Genomic DNA, 27,034 nt, shown 5'->3' with positions numbered 1-27,034 from the left:
GACATGGTTCCATATCTCGATTCTGTCTATGAATCCAAAGAAAACCATATCTCAGACTTATCAGGCCCAATTTGGCGCAGGCGGAGCTGTTCTGAACACTTCCTGACTCGCCTGTTCGAGGTACAGACTTCTTGGACGTGTCATTTGACGTGTCTATTTGTCCTGGATACACCAATAGCCAGCCGCCTCTTGCGTCGGCGAGACAACGTTCGGAAACCGGTTGTTCTCACGAAAACGTCTCTAAAGGGAATAGCGTCTATAAAGCAGGGAATAGCGTCTATAATGCAGGGAATAGAGTCTATATAATGCAGGGAATAGCGTCTATAATGCAGGGAATAATGCAGGGAATAGCATCTATAATGCAGGGAATAGCATCTATAATGCAGGGAATAGCGTCTATAATGCAGGGAATAGCGTCTATATAATGCAGGGAATAGCGTCTATAATGCAGGGAATAATGCAGGGAATAGTGTCTATAATGCAGGGAATAGCGTCTATATAATGCAGGGAATAGCGTCTATAATGCAGGGAATAGTGTCTATAATGCAGGGAATAGCGTCTATAATGCAGGGAATAGCGTCTATAATGCAGGGAATAGCGTCTATAATGCAGGGAATAGCATCTATAATGCAGGGAATAGCGTCTATAATGCAGGGAATAGCGTCTATATAATGCAGGGAATAGCGTCTATAATGCAGGGAATAATGCAGGGAATAGTGTCTATAATGCAGGGAATAGCGTCTATATAATGCAGGGAATAGCGTCTATAATGCAGGGAATAGTGTCTATAATGCAGGGAATAATGCAGGGAATAGCGTCTATAATGCAGGGAATAGCGTCTATATAATGCAGGGAATAGCGTCTATAATGCAGGGAATAATGCAGGGAATAGCGTCTATAGTGCAGGAAATAGCGTCTATAATGCCGGGAATAATGCCGGGAATAATGCAGGGAATAGCGTCTATAATGCAGGGAATAATGTCTATAATGCAGGGAATGGCGTCTATAATGCAGGGAATAGTGTCTATAAGCAGGGAATAATGCAGGGAATAGAGTCTATAATGCAGGGAATAGTGTCTATAATGCAGGAAAAAGCGTCTATAATGCAGGTAATAATGCAGGGAATAGTGTCTATAATGCAGGGAATAGAGTCTATAATGCAGGGAATAGTGTCTATAATGCAGGGAATAGAGTCTATAATGCAGGGAATAGTGTCTATAATGCAGGGAATAGAGTCTATAATGCAGGGAATAGCGTCTATAATGCAGGGAATAGTGTCTATAATGCAGGGAATAGAGTCTATAATGCAGGGAATAGTGTCTATAATGCAGGGAATAGAGTCTATAATGCAGGGAATAGCGTCTATAATGCGGGGAATAGCGTCTATAATGCAGGGAATAGCGTCTATAATGCAGGAAATAGCGTCTATAATGCAGGGAATAGCGTCTATAATGCAGGGAATAGCGTCTATAATGCAGGGAATAATGCAGGGAATAGCGTCTATAATGCAGGAAATAGCTTCTATAATGCAGGGAATAATGCAGGGAATAGCATCTATAATGCAGGGAATAGCGTCTATAATGCGGGGAATAGCGTCTATAATGCAGGGAATAGCGTCTATAATGCAGGGAATAGTGTCTATAATGAAGGGAATAGAGTCTATAATGCAGGGAATAGTGTCTATAATGCAGGGAATAGTGTCTATAATGCGGGGAATATAGTCTACAATGAAGGGAATAGAGTCTATAATGCAGGGAATAGTGTCTATAATGCAGGGAGTAGCGTCTATAATGCAGGGAATAGCGTCTATAATGCAGGGAATAGCGTCTATAATGCAGGGAATAGCGTCTATAATGCAGGGAATAGCGTCTATAATGCAGGGAATAGAGTCTATAATGCAGGGAATAGCGTCTATAATGCGGGGAGTAGCGTCTATAATGCAGGGAATAGCGTCTATAATGCAGGGAATAGTGTCTATAATGCAGGGAATAGAGTCTATAATGCAGGGAATAGCGTCTATAATGCAGGAAATAGCGTCTATAATGCAGGGAATAATGCAGGGAATAGTGTCTATAATGCAGGGAATAGCGTCTATAATGCAGGGAATAGCGTCTATAATGCAGGGAATAGCATCTATAATGCAGGGAATAGCGTCTATAATGCAGGGAATAGCGTCTATAATGCAGGGAATAGCGTCTATAATGCACGGAATAGTGTCTATAATGCAGGGGATAGCGTCTATAATGCAGGAAATAGCGTCTATAATGCAGGGAATAGCGTCTATAATGCAGGGAATAGCACCTATAATGCAGGGAATAGCACCTATAATGCAGGGAATAGAGTCTATAATGCAGGGAATATAGTCTATAATGCAGGGAATAGCGCCTATAATGCAGGGAATAGAGTCTATAATGCAGGGAATAGCGTCTATAATGCAGGGAATAGAGTCTATAATGCAGGGAATAGAGTCTATAATGCAGGGAATAGCACCTATAATGCAGGGAATAGAGTCTATAATGCAGGGAATAGCACCTATAATGCAGGGAATAGAGTCTGTAATGCAGGGAATATAGTCTATAATGCAGGAAATAGCGTCTATAATGCAGGGAATAATGCAGGGAATAGTGTCTATAATGCAGGGAATAGAGTCTATAATGCAGGGAATAGCACCTATAATGCAGGGAATAGAGTCTATAATGCAGGGAATAGAGTCTATAATGCAGGGAATAGCACCTATAATGCAGGGAATAGAGTCTGTAATGCAGGGAATATAGTCTATAATGCAGGGAATAGCACCTATAATGCAGGGAATAGAGTCTGTAATGCAGGGAATATAGTCTATAATGCAGGGAATAGCACCTATAATGCAGGGAATAGCGTCTATAATGCAGGAAATAGCGTCTATAATGCAGGGAATAGAGTCTGTAATGCAGGGAATAGAGTCTGTAATGCAGGGAATATAGTCTATAATGCAGGAAATAGCGTCTATAATGCAGGGAATAATGCAGGGAATAGTGTCTATAATGCAGGGAATAGTGTCTATAATGCAGGGAATAGCGTCTATAATGCAGGGAATAGCGTCTATAATGCAGGGAATAGAGTCTATAATGCAGGGAATAGAGTCTATAATGCAGGGAATAGTGTCTATAATGCAGGGAATAGCATCTATAATGCAGGGAATAGAGTATATAATGCAGGGAATAGCGTCTATAATGCAGGGAATAGCGTCTATAATGCAGGAAATAGAGTCTATAATGCAGGGAATAGCGTCTATAATGCAGGGAATAGAGTCTATAATGCAGGGAATAGCATCTATAATGCAGGGAATAGAGTCTATAATGCAGGGAATAGAGTCTATAATGCAGGGAATAGCGTCTATAATGCAGGGAATAGAGTCTATAATGCAGGGAATAGCATCTATAATGCAGGGAATAGAGTCTATAATGCAGGGAATAGCACCTATAATGCAGGGAATAATGCAGGGAATAGCGTCTATAATGCAGGGAATAGAGTCTATAATGCAGGGAATAGCGTCTACAATGCAGGGAATAGCGTCTATAATGCAGGGAATAGAGTCTATAATGCAGGGAATAGCATCTATAATGCAGGGAATAGAGTCTATAATGCAGGGAATAGCGTCTATAATGCAGGGAATAGAGTCTATAATGCAGGGAATAGCATCTATAATGCAAGGAATAGCGTCTATAATGCAGGGAATAGCGTCTATAATGCAGGGAATAGTGTCTATAATGCAAGGAATAGCGTCTATAATGCAGGGAATAGTGTCTATAATGCAAGGAATAGCGTCTATAATGCAGGGAATAGAGTCTATAATGCAGGGAATAGAGTCTATAATGCAGGGAATAGAGTCTATAATGCAGGGAATAGCGTCTATAATGCAAGGAATAGCGTCTATAATGCAGGGAATAGAGTCTATAATGCAGGGAATAGAGTCTATAATGCAAGGAATAGCGTCTATAATGCAGGGAATAGAGTCTATAATGCAGGGAATAGAGTCTATAATGCAGGGAATATAGTCTATAATGCAGGGAATAGAGTCTATAATGCAGGGAATAGAGTCTATAATGAAGGGAATAGCATCTTTAATGCAGGGAATAGTCTATAATGCAGGGAATAGCATCTATAATGCAAGGAATAGCATCTATAATGCAGGGAATAGCGTCTATAATGCAGGGAATAGTGTCTATAATGCAGGGAATAGCGTCTATAATGCAAGGAATAGCGCCTATAATGCAGGGAATAGAGTCTATAATGCAGGGAATAGCATCTATAATGCAGGGAATAGTCTATAATGCAGGGAATAGCATCTATAATGCAAGGAATAGCGTCTATAATGCAGGGAATAGCGTCTATAATGCAGGGAATAGTGTCTATAATGCAGGGAATAGCGTCTATAATGCAAGGAATAGCGTCTACAATGCAGGGAATAGAGTCTACAATGAAGGGAATAGAGTCTATAATGCAGGGAATATAGTCTATAATGCAGGGAATAGCATCTATAATGCAGGGAATATAGTCTATAATGCAGGGAATAGCGTCTATAATGCAGGGAATAGTGTCTATAATGCAGGGAATATAGTCTATAATGCAGGGAATAGCACCTATAATGCAGGGAATGGAGTCTATAATGCAGGGAATAGCACCTATAATGCAGGGAATAGAGTCTATAATGCAGGGAATAGAGTCTATAATGCAGGGAATAGCATCTATAATGCAGGGAATAGTCTATAATGCAGGGAATAGCATCTATAATGCAAGGAATAGCGTCTATAATGCAGGGAATAGTGTCTATAATGCAGGGAATAGCGTCTATAATGCAAGGAATAGCGTCTACAATGCAGGGAATAGAGTCTACAATGAAGGGAATAGAGTCTATAATGCAGGGAATATAGTCTATAATGCAGGGAATAGCATCTATAATGCAGGGAATATAGTCTATAATGCAGGGAATAGCGTCTATAATGCAGGGAATAGTGTCTATAATGCAGGGAATATAGTCTATAATGCAGGGAATAGCACCTATAATGCAGGGAATGGAGTCTATAATGCAGGGAATAGCACCTATAATGCAGGGAATAGAGTCTATAATGCAGGGAATAGAGTCTATAATGCAGGGAATAGCATCTATAATGCAGGGAATAGTCTATAATGCAGGGAATAGCATCTATAATGCAAGGAATAGCGTCTATAATGCAGGGAATAGCGTCTATAATGCAGGGAATAGAGTCTATAATGCAGGGAATAGAGTCTATAATGCAGGGAATAGAGTCTATAATGCAGGGAATAGCGTCTATAATGCAAGGAATAGCGTCTACAATGCAGGGAATAGAGTCTACAATGAAGGGAATAGAGTCTATAATGCAGGGAATATAGTCTATAATGCAGGGAATAGCATCTATAATGCAGGGAATATAGTCTATAATGCAGGGAATAGCGTCTATAATGCAGGGAATAGTGTCTATAATGCAGGGAATATAGTCTATAATGCAGGTAATAGCACCTATAATGCAGGGAATGGAGTCTATAATGCAGGGAATAGCACCTATAATGCAGGGAATAGAGTCTATAATGCAGGGAATAGAGTCTATAATGCAGGGAATAGCACCTATAATGCAGGGAATAGAGTCTATAATGCAGGGAATAGAGTCTATAATGCAGGGAATAGAGTCTATAATGCAGGGAATAGCACCTATAATGCAGGGAATAGAGTCTATAATGCAGGGAATAGAGTCTAAAATGCTGTAATAGACCCAGTTGATGTCACAAACTCCAAATTGAACACAGTTGTCACAGACTATTTGAATACTCATTTCCTGTACATACATTATATTTAAACGCCTTTTCATCAGGTTTTTGTTTTGCAGACCTCACTTGTGTAGTGACATGAGTAAATAATATTTTTGGTCTCAAACGTTTTTTATTCTGGTTGTCAGTTTCACATCAGAGGATGGCAAATTACCCCAAATATTAGAGAGTGAGTCAATTAATCACATATACCACTGGTGTGTAATGTGTGAGTATCCCCTGTTGAACATGAATTACAGGGCGGCTTAGAGTGTGACGTGGTGCATCAACGTTAATCTGGAACATACTGGTAACCTCTCCTCTCTGTTCCTCTCCTCTGTTTTCTCTCCTCCTCTGCTGTCTTCTCCTCTCCTCCTCTTTTCTAAGCTGCTTCAGAGGAAGTCAAATGAAAAGGGATCTGGCAGCCCAAATTAAATGCAGTTCTGTCAGTGCCGCTCAAATCCCTCTTTCCCTTCAGTCTTTCTCTCTCCTCCTGTCTTTTTCTCTCTCCCTCCATCTCCATCTCTCTCTCCCGTCGTCTCTCGCTCTCTCCCCCACCCTTGCTCTCTCTCTCCCCTCCATCTCTTTCTCCATCTCTCTCTCCCTCTGTTTCTCTCCCTCCGTCTCTCCCCTCAGAGGGAGGTGTGATGGATCTGTTACTCTGACTGACTCTGACTGCTTGTTAAGAGCAGTCTCTTCCTGTCACATCCACCAGTCACACACTTTCATTTCCTCCTATTACACAGCTACCTCTTTCTATCTCCTCTCCATTCTCCCCCTCCTCTCTTTCAAAACCCACAATGCAAGGGAGACTCTTTTCCCAGCCTTTTTAATCAGTTTCTGACAATCCACCTGTCTGTCTTCATTCGTGTGAGGACAGGTTTGATTGTGGGTTCTTGAGAAGGGAGCGGAGCAGGATTCAGAGACGTTCAAATCACCCTCACTTCCCCCTACACCGATGGGACAGGTGTCAAAACATTTGATGACACGGGCGGCGAGCCGAGGACATGTGACCGATTGCACCTGAGGAGAATGAGACGTCAGATAAATCAGCTGACCAGAGGAGAGAATGGTGGCTGGCTATAGGTCAGGTCCCTATGGAAACTGTACTGTAGCCATCACCTTGCATCAAACACTATTCTTCATATGGTTGACAGCTTGAGAAACTATGAGAAAGTGCATTCCGTGTGTATCAACGTCTCTGAAATGAGTTCTCACCATCTCTATGGATTGCTTTCCTTTACAGTACTCCTAAATCGTGTTTGTCTGCTGTGTGATTCAGCACTGCTGAGTAAAACTGAACCATAACTGAACTGAAACCTTTTTAACCTGCTTTAAACCCACTAAATGCTGACTCTGTATGTGTGTCTCTTCACCCTGGAGGTGTGAGGGGTCAGGGGTTCAGAGGAGAGGGGAATTGCCCCTCTGTCCCCCCTCTGCCCCAGCATGGTTGATGACAGAAGCCACCAAAGAAGCAGTAGAAGACCCACAACAGGATCCTCACACTGATGGCAGGCCTGAACTCATGCTCACCTCTCCTCTTAATTCTTAGTAAACACAATGGCAACAGGCTCCTGTGTGTGTGTGTGTGTGTGTGTGTGTGTGTGTGTGTGTGTGTGTGTGTGTGTGTGTCTCTATGTGTGTTTGTTGTGCTGTGTTCAGGAGGGTCTGACAGACCGGTGATGAGTGACGCCTTCAGGTTTAGCCCCAGGCTGATCCCCAGGACCTTTAGAGACTCTACTGCTTGTTTACTGCACTGGGCAGTTCCTTACCACCCCCTAGACCCACACCTACCCAGACCCACACCTACCCAGCCCAGCCTGCGCTACACCCACACCTACCCAGCACTGTCTTCCCTACACCCACAGCCCACATCTACCAAGCCCAGCCTGCCCTACACCCACAAACCACACCTACCCAGTCCAGCCTGCCCTATACCCACAAACCACACCTACCCAGCCTGCCCTACACCCACAAACCACACCTACCCAGCCCAGCCTGCCCTACACCCACAGCCCACACCTACCCAGCCCAGCCTGCCCTACACTCACACCTACCTAGCCCAGCCTGCCTTACACCCACAGCCCCACCTACCCAGCCCAGCACCCACAGCCAACACCTACCCAGCCCAGCCTGCCCTACACTCACACCAACCCAGCACAGCCTGCCTTACACCCACAGCCCACACCTACCCAGCTTGCCCTACACCCACAGCCCACACCTACCCAGCCCAGCCTGCCCTACACCCATACCTACCCAGCCCACCCTACACCCAAAGCCCCACCTACCCAACCCAGCCTACCCTACACCCACAGCCCACACCTTTATCATCTCAGCCTCATCTGTTAGCACTGGGTGGCCCTCTTCTCCCCCTCTGTTTACATCCAGATGACAGCACCCGTCCTCAGCTTCCTGATGCTGACCAGAGATGTCCCCATGACCCGGGGTTGGGACCAAGGGGGAGAGAAAGGGCAGAGGGGAACCTATAGCTGCCACACCAGATCCAGCTCTATACTCTTGTACACCAGCTCCAGCATTGTGCATTTAATCTAAAGAAAGGCCTCCAGATTTCCTAGCTTAGGTAAACGAATACAAACATAGACTGAGAACAACTTCTAAAGACCAAACCCCAAGGCAGCCCGCGGCTTCTCACGGACACATTTCACATTATAGTATTTTAGCAGAGGCTTATCCAGAGGGGGGGGGGGGGGGGTTCCACCATTGGTGCCAGGACAGAGGAGAGATTGGACTGGGCTGAGTGGGAGGGCCAAGAGACCTGAGGTGGCAGAACGGAGTGCTCGGGTTGGGGTGTAGGGTTTGAGCATAGCCTGAAGGTAGGGATGGGCAGTTCCTCTTGCTGCTCTGTAGGTAAGCACCATGGTCTTGTAGTGGAAGTGAGCTTCAACTGGAAGCCAGTGGAGTGTGCGAAGGAGCGTGGTGACATGAGAGAACTTGGGAAGGTTGAAAACCAGGGGTTTGATGGTACAAGAAGGGAGCCCAGCCAACAGCGAGTTGCAGTAGTCCAGACGGTACAGGACAAGACCCTGGATTAGGACCTGTGTGAGGAAAGGTTGTACTCTACGGATGTTGTAGAGCATGAACCTGCAGGAGCGAGCCACTGCTTTGATGTTTGCAGAGAACGACAGGGTGTTGTCTAGGGTAACGCCAAGATTCTTTCCATTCTGGGAGGGCGACACTGTGGAGTTGTCAACTGTGATGGAGAGGTCTTTGAGCGGGCAGGCCTTCCCCGGGAGGAAGAGCAGCTCTGTCTTGTTGAGGTTGAGCTTGAGGTGGTGGGCCGTCATCCAAGTTCAGATATCTGCCAGAGATGAGTGTCGACACCTGGGTGTCAGCAATGATAGGCGAGACCATGTGAGGATATGACGGAGCCGAGTGACTTGGTGTATGGAGAGAACCGAGCCCTGGGGGACACCAGTAGTGAGAGTACGTGGTGCAGACACAGATCCTCTCCATGTCACCTGGTGACACGCACAACTAACAAACAACTATCTAACCTCTGATCTCATATACCACCATTTGTGTTTCCATATAAAACGACTGGGAACCAAATAAAAGTGAGGGTAGACGAGGCTGTGTTATTATGGTGCTATGCTTCACTACCAGTCCAAAGGTGACTGGTTTGGTCACAGTGTAACTTACAGAAAGTATATTACTAGAGAGGAAGTAGGAAGTGATAGGAAAATATGCTCCAGAGTGGTTCACATACCATAAATACTGCAGTGCATTCAGACTGACCCTAGAGTATCTTTCAAATTGTTAACACCCCATGTAAAGTCTTAATGCCTGACTTCAGATCAGCAGTTGCAGGAATGTTGGAATATATCTGGCTCTTCTTCCTCTTTTGGACCAGGCTATGACTCACACTCTTCTCCCCACACTGTAGTTAAAAGTTACCCACATATCTAAGATCAGATTAACCTACCCTCAATTCTATCCTTATCCATTGCGGAGTAAAGACATATCTGACCCTGTATCAGTGGTTAGAGATAGAGACAGCATATACCTTACTGCTCTGCACACCTCTGTCTGTCTGACTGGCAGTTACACCTCTACCTCTTCCAGTTTTCCCCCAACTCCCTGGCACAGCCACATTTACCAGTCCCAGCAATGTACAGGCCTCCTCGTCAGACTCTCTGTGCCAACTACAGGCTGCCCATAATGGAGGCCTAGCCCGGGCCCAGTAATCCATCCTTCTGTTTACGACTGCTGGGGCCTCTCTTACACAACCAGCTACATGGAGGAGCTCATGTCACGCTGACCAAGACGGCCAACCTCAAACATCCACACAGATATCTGAACCAGCCAGTCTTAACCCTGCTCTCTCTCACTCTGTCTCTCTTCCAGCCTCTCTTCATCCAGCTCCAACTCTCAATCACTCCATCTCCCCTTTTGGTCTGACACTATCACTCTAGCTCAGGGTAGATTTCAGGCCTATTCTTCCAAATCTTCTGACACTTAGTGGCTGCTCCAGTTGCTCCTGCCCCGACATCTTATTTCATAGGCCCAGGGAGTGGGGTTTGGCATGCTGCTAATACATGAAACCAATATGACTTCCACAACTGGTCGGTGGAAAAAGGCATCAGGCACCTTGCTTCAGGTAATTGATAGCTTCTGCTGGGTGATATGGACAACCAGGGAACTGTGAACATGCTGTGTGTGTGTGTGTGTGTGTGTGTGTGTGTGTGTGTGTGTGTGTGTGTGTGTGTGTGTGTGTGTGTGTGTGTGTGTGTATATATATATATATATATATATATATATATATATATATATATATATGTCTCTCTCTCTCTCTCTCTCTCTCGCTCTGGCTTCCCAGGTTACGTTGCTCTGGGGGTAACAGTCACACGGCTGGAAACATTATATTAGCCCAGGAAATAAGCCCGAGCCACTTTCACTTTCCTGTGACATCACACAACTTCCAGAAATAAAAGTGCTGCTCTTACCTATTCCTGCATATCATGACATTATAGTTGCCCCATATAGAGACCTGGCTGAAATTTGATTTGCCAAATTTCAACGAGGACTGGTGGGAAGATAGCTAAAGCTTCTGCATGGGGACTGACAGGGATGGTTGGGGTGAATTAGTGTCATGTATTGACTTGGTCTCATCACTGTGCAGGCTCCTTTCCACTTTGAAGGCCCCTGACTGTTGACATCACTAAAGCTGAGCAGGCATTGGAGTGAACAGACTGAAGGGAGGGGGGCTGGAAAAACACTAGGCCTCTCACAGAGAAGAGGTGGGAGGAGGTCTTATGTCTATTCAGGCCCCGAGAGATGAGTTGGGGTGTGTGTGTGTGTGTGTGTGTGTGTGTGTGTGTGTGTGTGTGTGTACTTGTGATCTCCTTGGTGATTGAAAGGCTGCCCTTTCCTCCAGATTGACCCCCTAAGGGTCATGGGTGCCATCAATTATGTCACCCCCAAACTGGGCTTCCCTATACACACCGAATTATATGAAGTGTAAAACATTAGAAAAATGTGTCTGAAACATCAGAGAAGCACATTTGAGCAGACAAGGGGGGGTGTGGGGTTGTAAAGAGACACCATAGAAGGAGTGGCCTCAACAAGTGAGTGTGTTTGAAGGCATTGTCATGCATTAGCAAGGGCAGGGTGTCTATGTACGGCACAGCTACAGTCCATCTTTAAGGGCAGAATGCAGGGAGGACAGACGGACATATGCTTTGCACAGGGCCAAATGAGGCAGAACCCAATTGGCTTTTGTGGTCGTTTCTTTTGTTGGCAAAGAAAAAGCAAATCTGTTTGAGGGTCGCAATCCAACAGTCCAATTCAGCCCCACAAACATCACACAAAAACCCTACTCGCACGGCTCTAACCGTCGCACAGGTCATCATGAGAGCGGATCCAGTTGAATTTAATGGTTAAACCACATACCCCCATCTAAATGAGCTCTGCAGATGGCTACCACACACACACAGATTTGCCTCCACATCAGGGGACTGGTAAGGATATACACATTCTACACAGACTACTACCCCAGACTTCCTGACCTAGACAACATGAATCACTGTCCCCCATAAGAAAGTATCTGGGGTATAAGGACTAACTTAGGACAGAAAATATGGAGCTTGACAGAGATGGAGGACACATGGCACTTGCTCACATGAGCATGCTACTAGACTGCTCCCTCCCTCCACCTAAAAGTTGATCACAGATTGTAGATAGCAGATTCGGATCAGCACCTCTCTCTTGCCAATAAAATATTTTTGCTGACTGGGGGAAAGCCAGGATCTCTCCCAGAAAGTTACAATGTTACACACACTCCAATGCTCCACACCTCATTTCCTAAAAAAATCTAAACCAATAATGGGGATTTCCTTCAATCTCCTGCAGCATCGCTAAAACAGGAGAAGGTGGTTTAGCATGTCTATAGGGACAGAACTGGGCCATTTATAGGAGGTAAGCTCTGATTGACTAGAGTTAACATTCGAGTAGGTTTGAAAATGCTGTGCTTTAACTATTCCATTGAAAGAACACAGGCCTCAGACCCATCAGGTCAACCCCAGCTCTGGCTAGAGAGGTATGTGACTGTATGAACAGAAAGGCCTGAGGTCCATCACTGCTCTGGCTAGAGAGGTATGTGACTGTATGAACAGAAAGGACTGAGGTCCATCACTGCTCTGGCTAGAGAGGTATGTGACTGTATGAACAGAAAGGACTGAGGTCCATCACTGCTCTGGCTAGAGAGGTACAGTGCCTTGCAAAAGTATTCATCCCCCTTGGCATTTTTACTATTTTGTTGCATTACAAACTGTAATTTAAATTGATTTTTGGGGGGGATTTCATGTAATGGACATACACAAAATAGTCCAAATTGGTGGAGTGAAATGAAAAAAATAACTTGTTTCAAAAAAATGTAAGAAATTTAAAAAGGAAAAGTGGTACATGCATATGTATTCACCCCCTTTGCTATGACGCCCCTACATTTTGGATGAAAAGCATGCCCAAATTAAACTGCCTGCTACTCAGGCCCAGAAGCTAGGATATGCATATAATTAGTAGATTTGGATAGAAAACACACCATTAAAAATTGAAAGAATATGACACCACAACAAACCTGCCAAACCTGCAAAAACTCCCGGACCAGGCGAGGGCATTAAAACTTCTTAGGGCTAGGGGGCAGTATTAGAGAGTTTGGATGACTGACGTGCCCAAAGTAAACTGCCTGTTACTCAGGCCCAGAAGCTAGGATATGCATATCATTGGTAGTATTGGATAAAACACTTTAAAGTTTCCAAAACTGTTAAAATAATGTCTGTGAGTATAATAGAACTGATATGGCAGGCGAAAACCTGAGGAAAATCCATCCAGGAAGTACTATTATTTTGAAAGGCTGTTTTTCCATTGAAAGCCTATCCACCATACAAAGACTTAGGACCCAGTTCGCGATCTCTATGGCTTCCTCAACACGTGGCCAGTCTTTAGGCATTGTTTCAGGCTTTTACTCTGACAAATGAGGGAGATACAGCACTTTCAATGAGTGGACAGTGGAAATTTTCAGACATGGACCAAGCGCGTGATCGGGAGCGCGCCTTTCTTGTTTCTCCTTTTCTATTGACGAAGATTTTGTCCGGTTGAAATATTATTGATTATTTATGACAAAAACAACCTGAGGATTGATTTTAAACATCGTTTGACATGTTTCTACAAACTTTTATTGTACTTTTTTAAACTTTTCGTCTGGATGTTGAGAGCGCGCATTGTGCCTTAGGATTACTGAACTAAACACACCAACAAAATTGACAAAAGACAAAAGACTTTTGTGACACCTCAATTTGGATGGAAAATGGCTGTATGGTTTTCTGTGGCTTGGCGCTGACCTAACATAATTGCATGGTGTGCTTTTGCCGTAAAGCCTTTTTGAAATCTGACACAGCGGCTGGATTAACAAGACATTTATATTTAATCCTATGTATTAAACTTGTACAGTGCCTTGCGAAAGTATTCGGCCCCCTTGAACTTTGCGACCTTTTGCCACATTTCAGGCTTCAAACAAAGATATAAAACTGTATTTTTTTGTGAAGAATCAACAACAAGTGGGACACAATCATGAAGTGGAACGACATTTATTGGATATTTTTAACTTTTTTAACAAATCAAAAACTGAAAAATTGGGCGTGCAAAATGATTCAGCCCCTTTACTTTCAGTGCAGCAAACTCTCTCCAGAAGTTCAGTGAGGATCTCTGAATGATCCAATGTTGACCTAAATGACTAATGATGATAAATACAATCCACCTGTGTGTAATCAAGTCTCCGTATAAATGCACCTGCACTGTGATAGTCTCAGAGGTCCGTTAAAAGCGCAGAGAGCATCATGAAGAACAAGGAACACACCAGGCAGGTCCGAGATACTGTTGTGAAGAAGTTTAAAGCCGGATTTGGATACAAAAAGATTTCCCAAGCTTTAAACATCCCAAGGAGCACTGTGCAAGCGATAATATTGAAATGCAAGGAGTATCAGACCACTGCAAATCTACCAAGACCTGGCCGTCCCTCTAAACTTTCAGCTCATACAAGGAGAAGACTGATCAGAGATGCAGCCAAGAGGCCCATGATCACTCTGGATGAACTGCAGAGATCTACAGCTGAGGTGGGAGACTCTGTCCATAGGACAACAATCAGTCGTATATTGCACAAATCTGGCCTTTATGGAAGAGTGGCAAGAAGAAAGCCATTTCTGAAAGATATCCATAAAAAGTGTTGTTTAAAGTTTGCCACAAGCCACCTGGGAGACACACCAAACATGTGAAAGAAGGTGCTCTGGTCAAATGAAACCAAAATTGAACTTTTTGGCAACAATGCAAAACGTTATGTTTGGCGTAAAAGCAACACAGCTGAACACACCATCCCCACTGTCAAACATGGTGGTGGCAGCATCATGGTTTGGGCCTGCTTTTCTTCAGCAGGGACAGGGAAGATGGTTACAATTGATGGGAAGATGGATGGAGCCAAATACAGGACCATTCTGGAAGAAAACCTGATGAAGTCTGCAAAAGACCTGAGACTGGGACGGAGATTTGTCTTCCAACAAGACAATGATCCAAAACATAAAGCAAAATCTACAATGGAATGGTTCAACAATAAACATATCCAGGTGTTAGAATGGCCAAGTCAAAGTCCAGACCTGAATCCAATCGAGAATCTGTGGAAAGAACTGAAAACTGCTGTTCACAAATGCTCTCCATCCAACCTCACTGAGCTCGAGCTGTTTTGCAAGGAGGAATGGGAAAAAAATTCAGTCTCTCGATGTGCAAAACTGATAGAGACATACAAGCGACTTACAGCTGTAATCGCAGCAAAAGGTGGCGCTACAAAGTATTAACTTAAGGGGGCTGAATAATTTTGCACGCCCAATTTTTCAGTTTTTGATTTGTTAAAAAAGTTTGAAATATCCAATAAATGTCGTTCCACTTCATGATTGTGTCCCACTTGTTGTTGATTCTTCACAAAAAAATACAGTTTTATATCTTTATGTTTGAAGCCTGAAATGTGGCAAAAGATCGCAAAGTTCAAGGGGGCCAAATACTTTCGCAAGGCACTGTATCTTTCATCCATGTTTATGATGAGTATTTCTGTAATTTGACGTGGCTTTCTGAAATTTCAACGGATGTTTGTGTGAGACAATAATTACTGTACATAACGCGCCAATTTCAACTGAGTTTTTAGGACAAAGATTAACTTTAAACACATTTAATGTGTAACATGAAGTCCTGTGAGTGCCATCTGATGAAGATCATCAAAGGTTAGTGATTAATTTAATCGCTATTTCTGACTTTTGTGAGCCCTCTCCTTGGCTGGAAAATGGATATAGGGTTTCTTGTGACTAGGTGCTGACCTAACATAAATCGCGTGGTGTGCGTTCGTCATAAAGGCTTTTTGAAATCGGACACTGTGGTTGGATTTACAAGAAGTTTAACTTTAAAATGGTGTATAATACTTGTATGTTTGAGGAAATTTAATTATGGGATTTCTGTTGTTTTGAATTTGGCACCCTGAATCATAAAACAGAATCATAAAACACGGGACGAGATGTTAAAAAACTGTCCATTGTGCCAATAGATGGAATGCACTCGCATGAGATTTGCCGTGATGTTGACAGAGTGGCATGGGAGGTTTATTTCTTAGACTGGGTTAAGATGTCAATTTTGGGACACATCCTCAGTAGTGTGCCTTCGAATCAGTGGGTGTTTCGGCCTTTAATCACTAAACACTCTCATCAAAGGTGGCCAGCTAAAGGGTGATCAAGCCTTAGCTTGTGTCCCATGCCCAATTAAGATGTCCCACGGGACTATGCAAGGCAGGGGCGTCCTCTTCCCTGAGCCAGTCCGACAGCTGACCGCATACCTCATATGCCCTCCTCAAGTTGGAGGGATCTGAATTGGGTTCTCAGGTGGGGGTGGGGGGTCATGAAGTTATAGCCCAGCAAGGGTCCTTCCGTTTAATCCAGATCCACTGGCTGCCTCTTTCAGCTGCTTGAGAAACTGCTCTGACGGTCTGCCGCAGAGCCTGTCCATGGATTCCAAGTTCTTTCAGCAACCTGATGGTGGAAGAAGCCACGAATCCTCTGCATCCCACTTCAACTGGCCAGACTTTTGCATTCCAGCCACGCTGAGTTGCGTCTGCTGCCAACTCTGTGTAACGCAGTTTCTTACGCTCGTAGGCCTCTTCAACAGAGTTTTCCCACGGGACTGTGAGCTCTATGATGTACACAGCCTTTCGTGAAGGGGACCAGAGTACCATGTCTGGCCTAAGTTTGGTAGAAGCAATCTCAGGTGGAAAAATTAGTTGCTGGCCAATATCGACAAGCATCTTCCAGTCCCGGGCCATGGCTAGGTGTCCAGTTTCTGGCTTTGTAGGAGGATACTTGGGCCTTTTCTGTCCCTCCCGGATGAATGTTGTTGTTTTGACAGGATTGCTTGTTTTTGGAGGTAATGAATTGGTTGCACTCCTCTTGGTCTCAAGTGCTGCAGCCAGGCTCTTGAGGACCTGATTGTGCCTCCAGGTGTAACGGCATTGTGAGAGGCTGGTCTTGCAACCTGTCATTATATGCCTGAGAGTCGCTGGAGCTGGGCAGAGGGGGCAGGTCGAGTCCTCGCCATACCATTGATGTAGATTTTTTGGTGATGGAAGCACATCATAAACAGCTCTTATGATGAAGCTGATGTTGCTTGCCTCCATTTGCCAAAGCTCACTCCAGTTGATCTTTCTCCTCTCCAGGCCTTCCCACCGCGTCCATTGACCTTGTTTAGCAAGAGAGACAGCCTTTGCACTTCTTGCAGTCTCCTCCTGTCTGCGCACCTCCTTGACCACCAGCTTCCTGCGTTCAGATGTTGTTGCCTTATGGAACGTTGGTTTGCTTGCTGCCAGGCCAAAGCCTCCTCTTCCATGCTGGATATTCCCCACAATGTCTTGGTGTCTCAGGGCTGATGTTGCTTGCTGCACAGCCTTGGATGATGTCCATTTCCGTCCAGTTTGTAGGGGAGGTGCAGCCTTGCTAATGGTCTGGTCTTTAGAGTCCTTCAATGTCATCTGAAGTCTTACTCCGTTAGACTTGTAAGAGGTAGTTCAAGGACCCCTTTGCCATAGAGGCCGATGTTACTCAAGCATCGTGGGACACCCAGCCATTTCTTCACGTATGAGGTAATGGTTCGCTCCATCTTCTCCACTGTTGTTATTGGGACCTCATAGACGGTGAGTGGCCACATTACCCGGGGGAGAAGTCCAAACTGTAGGCACCAAAGCTTGAGCCTCCCAGGCAGTAGGGTCTTGTTGATGTTCTCAAGACCGTCGGCGATGTCCTGCCTTACTTGCTGCACTTGATCTTTATCCCGGAGGCTTTCGTTGTACCATCTACCCAGGCTCTTGATGGGTTGCTCAGACACCGTTGGTATCGGGTCATCTCCAATGCAGAACCTCACATCTTTAAGCTGTCCCTTGACTATGGAAATGCTTCGAGATTTGCTTGGCTTGATTTTCATCCGGGCCCACTTGATGTTATCCTGCAGTTTTGCAAGTAGCCGCCTGGTGCATGCTGCAGTGGTGGTCAGTGTAGTCATGTCATCCATGTATGCTCGGATAGGTGGGAGACGGAGCCCCTCCTTAGTTCTCTCACCGCCGACCACCCATCTCGATGCCCTGATGATGACTTCCATGGCCATAGTGAAGGCCAGAGGAGAAATTGTACAGCCTGCCATTATGCCTACTTCCAAGCGCTGCCATGTTGTTGTGAAGTCAGGTGTTGTGAAACACAATTGCAGGTCTTGGAAATAGGCCTTTACCAGTGTAGTGATGGGTTCTGGTACGTGGAAAAAGTTGAAGGATTCCCAGAGGAGTTCATGGGGAACTGAGCCAAAGGCATTGGCCAGGTCGAGGAAGATGACATAGAGGTCTCTCTTGTCCTTCTTAGCTGTTTGGATCTGGTGCCAAATCATACTAGTATGTTCCAGGCAACCAGAGAAACCAGGAATGCCTGCTTTCTGTACAGATGTATCAATGTACTTGTTCCTTTCCAGATAAGTGGACAGCCTCTGTGCTATTATACTGAAAAAGATCTTCCCTTCGACGTTTAGAAGGGAGATTGGTCGGAATTGACTGATGTCTGTCGCATCCTTCTCTTTCGGGATTAGCACACCACCAGCCCTTCGCCATGCCTTTGGTATTATTTCCTTCTGCCACACTATCCTCATGAGCCTCCAAAGAAAGCGTAGAACATCCGGGGCATTCTTGTAAAGCTTGTATGGTACTCCATACAATTTCACTCGCTGTTGTTGAGGTGGGACGCTACCGTCCCACTGGTGCCAGACAGGTAAAATAAAGTTCACCTGTGTGCAATCTAAGTGTCACATGATCTCAGTATATATACACACCTGTTCTGAAAGGCCCCAGAGTCTGCAACACCACTAATCAAGGGCCACCACCAAGCAATTGGCACCATGAAGACCAAGGAGCTCTCCAAACAGGTCAGGGACAAAGTTGCGGAGAAGTACAGATCAGGGTTGGGTTATAAAAAAATATCCAAAACTTTGAACATCCCACGCAGCACCATTAAATCCATTAGAAAATGTTTTAAAGAATATGACACCACAACAAACCTGCCAAAACTCCCAGACCAGGCAAGGAGGGCATTAATAACTTCTTAGGGCTAGGGGGCAGTATTAGGAAGTTCGGATGACTGACGTGCCCAAAGTAAACTGCCTGTTACTCAGGCCCAGAAGCTAGGATATGCATATAATTGGTAGAACTGGATAAAACACTCTGAAGTTTCTAAAACTGTTCAAATAATGTCTGTGGGTATAACAGAACTGATTTTTTATTTTGAGGTCACCAACCTTTGAAAATGCTTGTCTGTGGGAAATTCAAAGGACATCCTCCCAGATTGCAGTTCCTATGGCTTCCACAAGATGTCAACAATCTTCAGAAAGCGTTTCAGGCTTGTTTTTTGAAAAATGAGCTAGAATTTGTAGTTTGGGCATAAATCCCAGAGGCTAGATGTGCCAAGCTTATAGAGACATATCCCTAGAGGCTTGCAGCTGTAATTGCTGAGAAAGGTGTCCCTACAACGTATTGACTCACAATAAAAATATTTGGCATCTTCAAAGTTGTAGGCATGTTGTGTAAATCAAATGATACAAACCACCCAAAAATCTATTTTAATTCCCGGTTGTAGGGCAACAAAATAGGAAAAATGCCAAGAGGGGGTGAATACATTCACAAGCCACTGTATGTGACTGTATGAACAGAAAAGCCTGAGGTCCATCACTGCTCTGGCTAGAGAGGTATGTGACTGTATGAACAGAAAGGCCTTAGGTCCATCACTGCTCTGGCTAGAGAGGTATGTGACTGTATGAACAGAAAGGCCTGAGGTAAGGCTACATTACTGTGTGAAAGACCTGTCAGATCCCACTCATGTCTTTATCCTGGGAGTGAAGCTGGCAGGTCTGCTAAGTCTGTTAGAGAGAGAGGAATACATAGTGGACTAGTATGAGTTCCCTAGGGGTGCAGTCCCATTGTAAAGGCTGTAGTAGAGTACTGTCAGGGCTAATACAGACAGCTCCTCTATAAGGTCCCCAGGCTCTGACAGACATGAGGCTAACTGACCCGTATGACCCCGTCTCCTGTACTGGGTGGCCTAGAACAAGACAACCACCATTTACAATCATGAGTAATATGAGTTAGAAAATGGAAAAGATACTATCTGTTTTTAGACTTGTGAATTTATCCCACTACACACACACCCCTGCTCATTTCATTGTGTGTGCTTCTGCTCCCCACCCAGTGAGCCCGGCAGGCTGATGGGAGCTGAGTGGGTAAACAGTGTTTATAAGGCAGTTAGCCAGCAGAGAGAGGATGCAGCCCTCCAGGCAGCTCTTACCCAAATAAAACAGACATTTATTACACCGTACATGACCCTCTCATTACACATAAATAGGAATTAATGAGAGCTATATCTGGCGCTCCCCACGGAGGGAGGCGGGCCCCTTTAAAGGACTAGCGTTAATTACACTGTCCTACATCTCACCCACTTAACACCGCCCACTAGCGTGAGCTATCTGGAGGGGTGGAGGGGAGAGACACCCCCCCCCCCCCCCCGACTACCTGCAGAGATCTGATTGCCCCTGTGAGCTTTAGCAAGATGGTATGACCCAAAAAAGGAGTTGGAGTTAGTTTAAGACATTTTTGGGGGATACTGTACTGTATCATTGTGTTTTTTATAGAAAAATAATCATCTTAAGAGTAAAGTGTGGAGGTACTGTATATGTTGACCCACAAACACACTTGATGTTTTATCTCAGTTGGCTTGTCCACCTCATACAGGACCTCTTGAAAGAGAAACATCATCCATCTCCCTCTCTCTCCCCACATCCATTCATCCATCCATCCACTATCTCTACCTCCTCTGTCTCCCTTTCTCTCTGACTGCCGTTTAAATCCTCCCATTATCTCTTCCTCTACTCTCCCCCGCGTGTCTCCATCCCCCCCCCCCCCCCCACACACACACACACACACACACACCTGAAACGTCCCAAATAATCTGCTGCATCTTCTCCATAATTCCTCTCTTTCTTTGCGATTCTTCAAGCGAATCAGACAATTTTACACTCCTCTTCCCGTCAGGATTCCCCCGTTCTCCTGCTCTTTGTTCTCAACGCAGCTTAACGCACTTAAGAGCCTGAACACGATAGCTGCACTGATGACTTTGGAGAATTAAAATGGGGAATTGCACAACATGTGCAGAGGGGTGAGACTGGGGGAATTGGTAGGTGGGGTACTTCCGTTAACTTTGCTACCTGTCTGCTACTACTGTGTCTTGCCTCTACTGTGCCTGCGACACAGAAAGAGTGTACCCACCAACAATAAGGTGCTTATTCACAGATAATACAATGAAATATCAAGGGGAAGAGCCTGGAAGAATCACAGTGGAATCTATCTCTGGGGATGAACATACACGTTTGCTACAGGAAAACATTAATCCATTTTACAATATGTTTTTTACTCGCAGAAAACAAAACAAGCACCCTTCTGTGTCTGGGGGAAAAGGTGGGACTGAACGTTCCTGTCTGCTGCTACACTGTCTAGAGCCAGAGCCTACAGTGAAAAGAAAAACAGAACAGCCCCTCTGTGTCTGTGTTAATTGACTCGATCCCACACAGAGACGAGCATCAGATCAGTTGGAGAATAAATAATTACACCTGGATCAAAGTGATGCAATAATTGCATGTCAAGTGTTGGTTAACGTTAATGTCTATTGTCAGCAGAAATAGGGTGTGCTTTGGTATGAGAGTATGGAGACATCTTTCTTTCATCTCTGTTTCTGTTTAACTCTCTCACTGTCTGTCTTTCTCTATCTCTGTCTCTCTTTCTCGTTCTCACTCTTTCTTTCTCTCCTCTCTCTCCCTTCAATCTCGTTCTTTCTCACTCTATATATCCTTTCCCCTCTCTCCCTCTGGGTTTCTGTGACAGAAGCAGGCAGGGAGAGGCCCTGCAGCTAGCCCGCCCGTCCTCCCGTCCACAGCCACAGTGAATGTGATTAAGCTGAGCAGTGATTAATCTGCTCTGCCCTGTAATTCCTCTTTACCACTTTAATGGATGTTATCGCCCCCCTCTGAAGACTTATCTTGCTGATCAGGGCCCGGCTAGGAGGAAAAACAACCTGCTAAATAAATAAATAACGGAGGAAGGGGATTGGAGAAGCTGCTAAGAGGAGAAGACAGATCAGTCCCGGTAAAGTGCTCATTTGTTTTCTAAGAAAAATAGACAAGTGACTTCAAAGTCTGCCAATACAGTAGAAACACTGTCAACATCACAATCCATCACACAAACAAAATGAATTACCCAAACTGGTGTCAATAACAAATATCTTTGTTTTTTATGAACGCAAAAACAAAGAGAGAGATATTCTATAGGTAATTATACATGGTTTGTGATGAGAATATAATAAGCAAGAAAATGAGCTTGAGGGTTTGAGGGTTTGCTGAGCTTTTTCTTCATTATGGAATAAGAAGCAAAACAATAGCACTTCCTTATTTGATGTGTCCATATTAGGAGTTCATCTAAGATGAAAAGTAGGGTAATGATGTCTCAGACTGCCCCATACGTTCCATATACAGTAAAGGCCGGTGTTTTGGTGTGGTGAACCAAAACACCTCACTTTTCTCCAGAAGATAATGACTTGTATTATGTTTACTGTTAAATTATCAGAGAGAAAAATCACATACAGTACATTATTACATCTATGACTAATAATGATAGCAAGATGTGGTCAATCATTGTTAGGTATTGTTTAAAAAACCCACTTACCCACCCAGTGGTTTTACTGTAGATTCTGTCACACAGCCAATCCCCTACTGAGATTCCAGTCAGTACCTATGTCTTCAGGTACAAAGCCTGCGGGCTGCAGTGGCTGCAGGTAACATAAACACTGCTGCCTTGCCTCTGCAGCCCCACTCCGTATCTGTGCTGCATGAAATTCTCTAAAGGGGTTTAAGTATTTACCCAGAACACTATCAGGCTCTGCCGAAAATGGAGCTTACCCTGTTGAATAAGTACTTCAAAAAGAATCGCAAATACCTTTTGCCTGCGATTTATGCTCCATTTTCTACCCCTCTCTCTCTTACTTTTCTTCTCATTTTATATTTCCCCTCAACACAAGCCTGCTCCGTAATGTCAAATGTATTATCAGCCATATATTTCCTTTTTAAATGAATAATAACAATAATCTTGGAGTAATTTCTTTTCAGTGTGGAGGGTTGTAAATAGGTTGCAGCAGGTGTGTTAATATAGAGCTGGAGGTAAACAAGGCCGAGCTGGAATGAACACCAGGATTATACACCATTCTGTGTTCTGTGATAAGGACGACACACACTACTATCCAGGTAGCCTGGTGCGCACACACACACACACACACACACACACACACACACACACAGAGAAGCATAAACTACTCCACATTTCATATACTGTTACATACACACACAAAATCACAAACAAGTACAAATAATCACAGACACCCTTAACATTACAAACATACTCAATATCGATAGCAGACAGCTACAGTGCATTCTACTAAAACGCTAAACTGAAAAACTGCTAAGATTTACCAGAAGATAATGAATGGTTTTATAATACAAATATATAAGTATAAGTATAAGTAATAAAAATGCTCTTTGAACAATTTACTGTTTAGTTCACACTTAATCTGGCTTGCATGTGTGTGGCCTGTATATGAAACTGTTAGAAAATGTTGCCCTAGAATGTCAAGCTAGAGAGTGAAACAGAGTAGTATGATTCTACTGTAGCTTAGCCTCAATAAACTAGAGAGTGAAACAGAGTAGTATGATTCTACTGTAGCTAAGGCTCAATAAACTAGAGAGTGAAACAGTAATATGATTCTACTGTAGCTTAGCCTCAATAAACTAGAGAGTGAAACAGAGTAGTATGATTCTACTGTAGCTAAGCCTCAATAAACTAGAGAGTGAAACAGTAATATGATTCTACTGTAGCTTAGCCTCAATAAACTAGAGAGTGAAACAGAGTAGTATGATTCTACTGTAGCTAAGGCTCAATAAACTAGAGAGTGAAACAGAGTAGTATGATTCTACTGTAGCTTAGCCTCAATAAACTAGAGAGTGAAACAGAGTAGTATGATTCTACTGTAGCTTAGCCTCAATAAACTAGAGAGTGAAACAGAGTAGTATGATTCTACTGTAGCTTAGCCTCAATAAACTAGAGAGTGAAACAGAGTAGTATGATTCTACTGTAGCTTAGCCTCAATAAACTAGAGAGTGAAACAGAGTAGTATGATTCTACTGTAGCTTAGCCTCAATAAACTAGAGAGTGAAACAGAGTAGTATGATTCTACTGTAGCTTAGCCTCAATAAACTAGAGAGTGAAACAGAGTAGTATGATTCTACTGTAGCTTAGCCTCAATAAACTAGAGAGTGAAACAGAGTAGTATGATTCTACTGTAGCTTAGCCTCAATAAACTAGAGAGTGAAACAGAGTAGTATGATTCTACTGTAGCTAAGCCTCAAGCCTCTAAATGTCCTGCTCTTTCTTACCTACCGGGCACAGAAAAACAACCACTAGCACAACCCCCCAAAAAAACATTCCCCCAAAATGATTAACGCTGAAACTGCACACTACAGAACCATAACATCTATAATGTTTTACAAACCCATCAAATAAGTGGATAGGGATTAATTGGCCCTGACGACCTTAAAATAATTATATGAACAGTGCAACTCTAAACTCCCAATGAAATTGATACACTTTGATAATTAGATTCTTGGCTCTGACCCGCTAAAGTCAATAAAGGTTATTAAGGCCAATTGCTGTCTAAACGCATTAGAGGCAGAGTAAACTGTCTGTCTATAGGAGGGAGGGAGGCCCTCCTGCACTAGTTCAGCCCAGCACCAATACGATAATCCATTCTCCGTCCTGAGGTTTCTCCTCTCCCGCCGGTGTCTGTCTGCACTCTGCCATACAAAACCAGATTGGATTCGCTTAACCTTTCCAGAGCTTTGATCAAATGAGCTCACACTGCAATAACATTTACATTGACCCCTCTCTCTCTTTCTGTCTCTCTGCCGTTCTCTCCTTGAAGCTCCATCCCCTCCTCCCCCTTGCTAGGTCAATAACCTAATCAGCTATCGATGGCGACCTGGCCAGCCTGCGAGTGATTGCTCTGTGCTCCCCCTGAGTCGCTCCCCCTCAGCAGCCCGCCCCAGATTGTTACTGAGGACTAACATTAAAGACGGAGGGAGCGAGGGAAAGGAGAAGAGAAATGATGAAACGGTCACAGGCCGCGTCCCTACACATCACGTTCCTCCACGGCTGCATGACGGGAGTGTGACCAAACCCAGAGGAAGAGAGAGACTGACAAAATGGTTACAGGGAGACGCTAGAAGACATGGCCCGGGTACCCCTTCCTGTTTTGTAGATCTTGAAGTATACAAATATATTCAAGTGTGTGGATTATATTTATTGTGAAAGTAGATACATTTTCTTGATACACGCTGAAAGATTTTCATCTACAAGGATCGTTCAACTGTCAAATGAGGAATAGAGAGAAGGAGAGGGAGAAGGGGAGGGAGAGAGGGAGAGGAACAGAGAGAGAGAGAGAGAGAGAATACCCTGAAATCTCTTTGCATGCCAGCAGCATTTTAAGTTATGATATGAGCAGCCACAGAAGTCAGGGAAAGTGACAAATTAGGGGAGAAGCTGTAGTGTGCAGGCAGAGCTGGTATATCAATTAAAGTCAAACAGAGTGCATACATTAGCATCATCACACACACACACACCAAAAAAGGAAATATGCAATTTTTTGTTGCTTCTCCCGCACAGCAAAAAGAAGGATATAAAAAATGAAAGATAATAAATGCCACACCAGTATTTAAAATATTTTGCATAAAGCCAGACTGTCTCTCTCCTTTTGTTAGCCAGGTGGAAGCTATTCATTGTTGCTGGTTTAAGTAAATGTCAGGATTGTATGAGATCCATGATAGTAGGTCCTAGGGGGGCTGGGCTGCAGACCGGGCCCATCCAAACCATAACAGTGTTCCACCGCCCCTCGCTCCATTCCTAGTCTGGATCACAGGGGAACAGAGCCTTTACACCCCTGTCCTTTAACCACGGGGCGCAGCCTGTACCCCTCGTCTTCTGAGAGAGGTGGAACCCTGGACCTTCTTCATACCTGTTCTCATATCTGATAAGCACTTCAATTCCTTTATCTATGCATGGAGCAGTCGTGCACCCACCCACCCACCCACCCTCCCTCCCACACCTGATCTGAATACTCTTTATTTAGCCTCTCTCTACCACTGACTTCCATCTACCTCTTCTTGTTTCTATTAGGAAGCGACTTCAATTCATGAGGTAACAGTTTGGAGATAAAAGGAAGAGAGAGAAAACCTCTGGATGTGTTTTATCAGAATGTCATTCAGATGGCAGGGTGAGTATTTGCATGACAACAGGATGGAGAACAGGGACTGAGCCCTAGGGAGGAAACTAGCATCTATAAACAGACAGCAGCTTCTGAAATATATTGAACACAATGCAAGGCTATGTATGTCGCAGGCATAGACCCACACACACACATACACCCGCACACACACATACACACACATATCCAATATTATACCGTCTTTGTTGTCAATTAAAAACAGCACACACTACTGTGTTTTTCCTTTTTTTATGTGTCTAATATGGTTAACATTTTCAAGATTAAGCATACAGCATGAGACTATCCCAAAATATGAATAAATATTAAAATGTCATACATTTAGGAAATGTAAATGTAAATGTGACCAGAGAAAAACACCAACTGACACACTGATATTCTGATATTTTAAATAGTTTTGCTAAAAAATGATAATAAAAATAGTTTATGTATAAGTATATGAAAATATAAACAATGTAAGTAAGTTATAAAATCATTTGACAATTCAAATTGAAGTGTAATAAACAAACATAAGCAATCGAAAAAAAGGAAAATAAAAATGCATATATAACTGATTTCTATAATACTGAGAAAGGCCTATTTAATCAGTATGTGGTACAATATTGCTTATGAAAGCACAAAGAGCCTCCATCAACAATAGTGGCCCATTTGATTTGTTCATTTTCCACAAACACAACGAGCATGGTTTGATTTACTTAATGGGTCAAAGACAAATACCTCCCTGATAAACTACT

The 27,034-nt window shown here is 43.8% G+C and overlaps 1 protein-coding gene across 2 annotated transcripts in view; it reads right to left on the bottom strand.

The window, feature by feature from the left end:
• Nucleotides 1-27,034, bottom strand: part of LOC110506743 (alpha-ketoglutarate-dependent dioxygenase FTO) — a 195,908-nt gene that overhangs the window by 125,088 nt on the left and 43,786 nt on the right. The gene's annotated exons all lie outside the window — the stretch shown is intronic.

The sequence above is a fragment of the Oncorhynchus mykiss genome, chromosome 26 (genome assembly GCF_057628025.1).
Source record: "Oncorhynchus mykiss isolate SJ-2025 chromosome 26, ASM5762802v1, whole genome shotgun sequence".
Taxonomy (NCBI): domain Eukaryota; kingdom Metazoa; phylum Chordata; class Actinopteri; order Salmoniformes; family Salmonidae; genus Oncorhynchus; species Oncorhynchus mykiss.
This window is presented reverse-complemented; position numbering and strand designations above follow the sequence as displayed.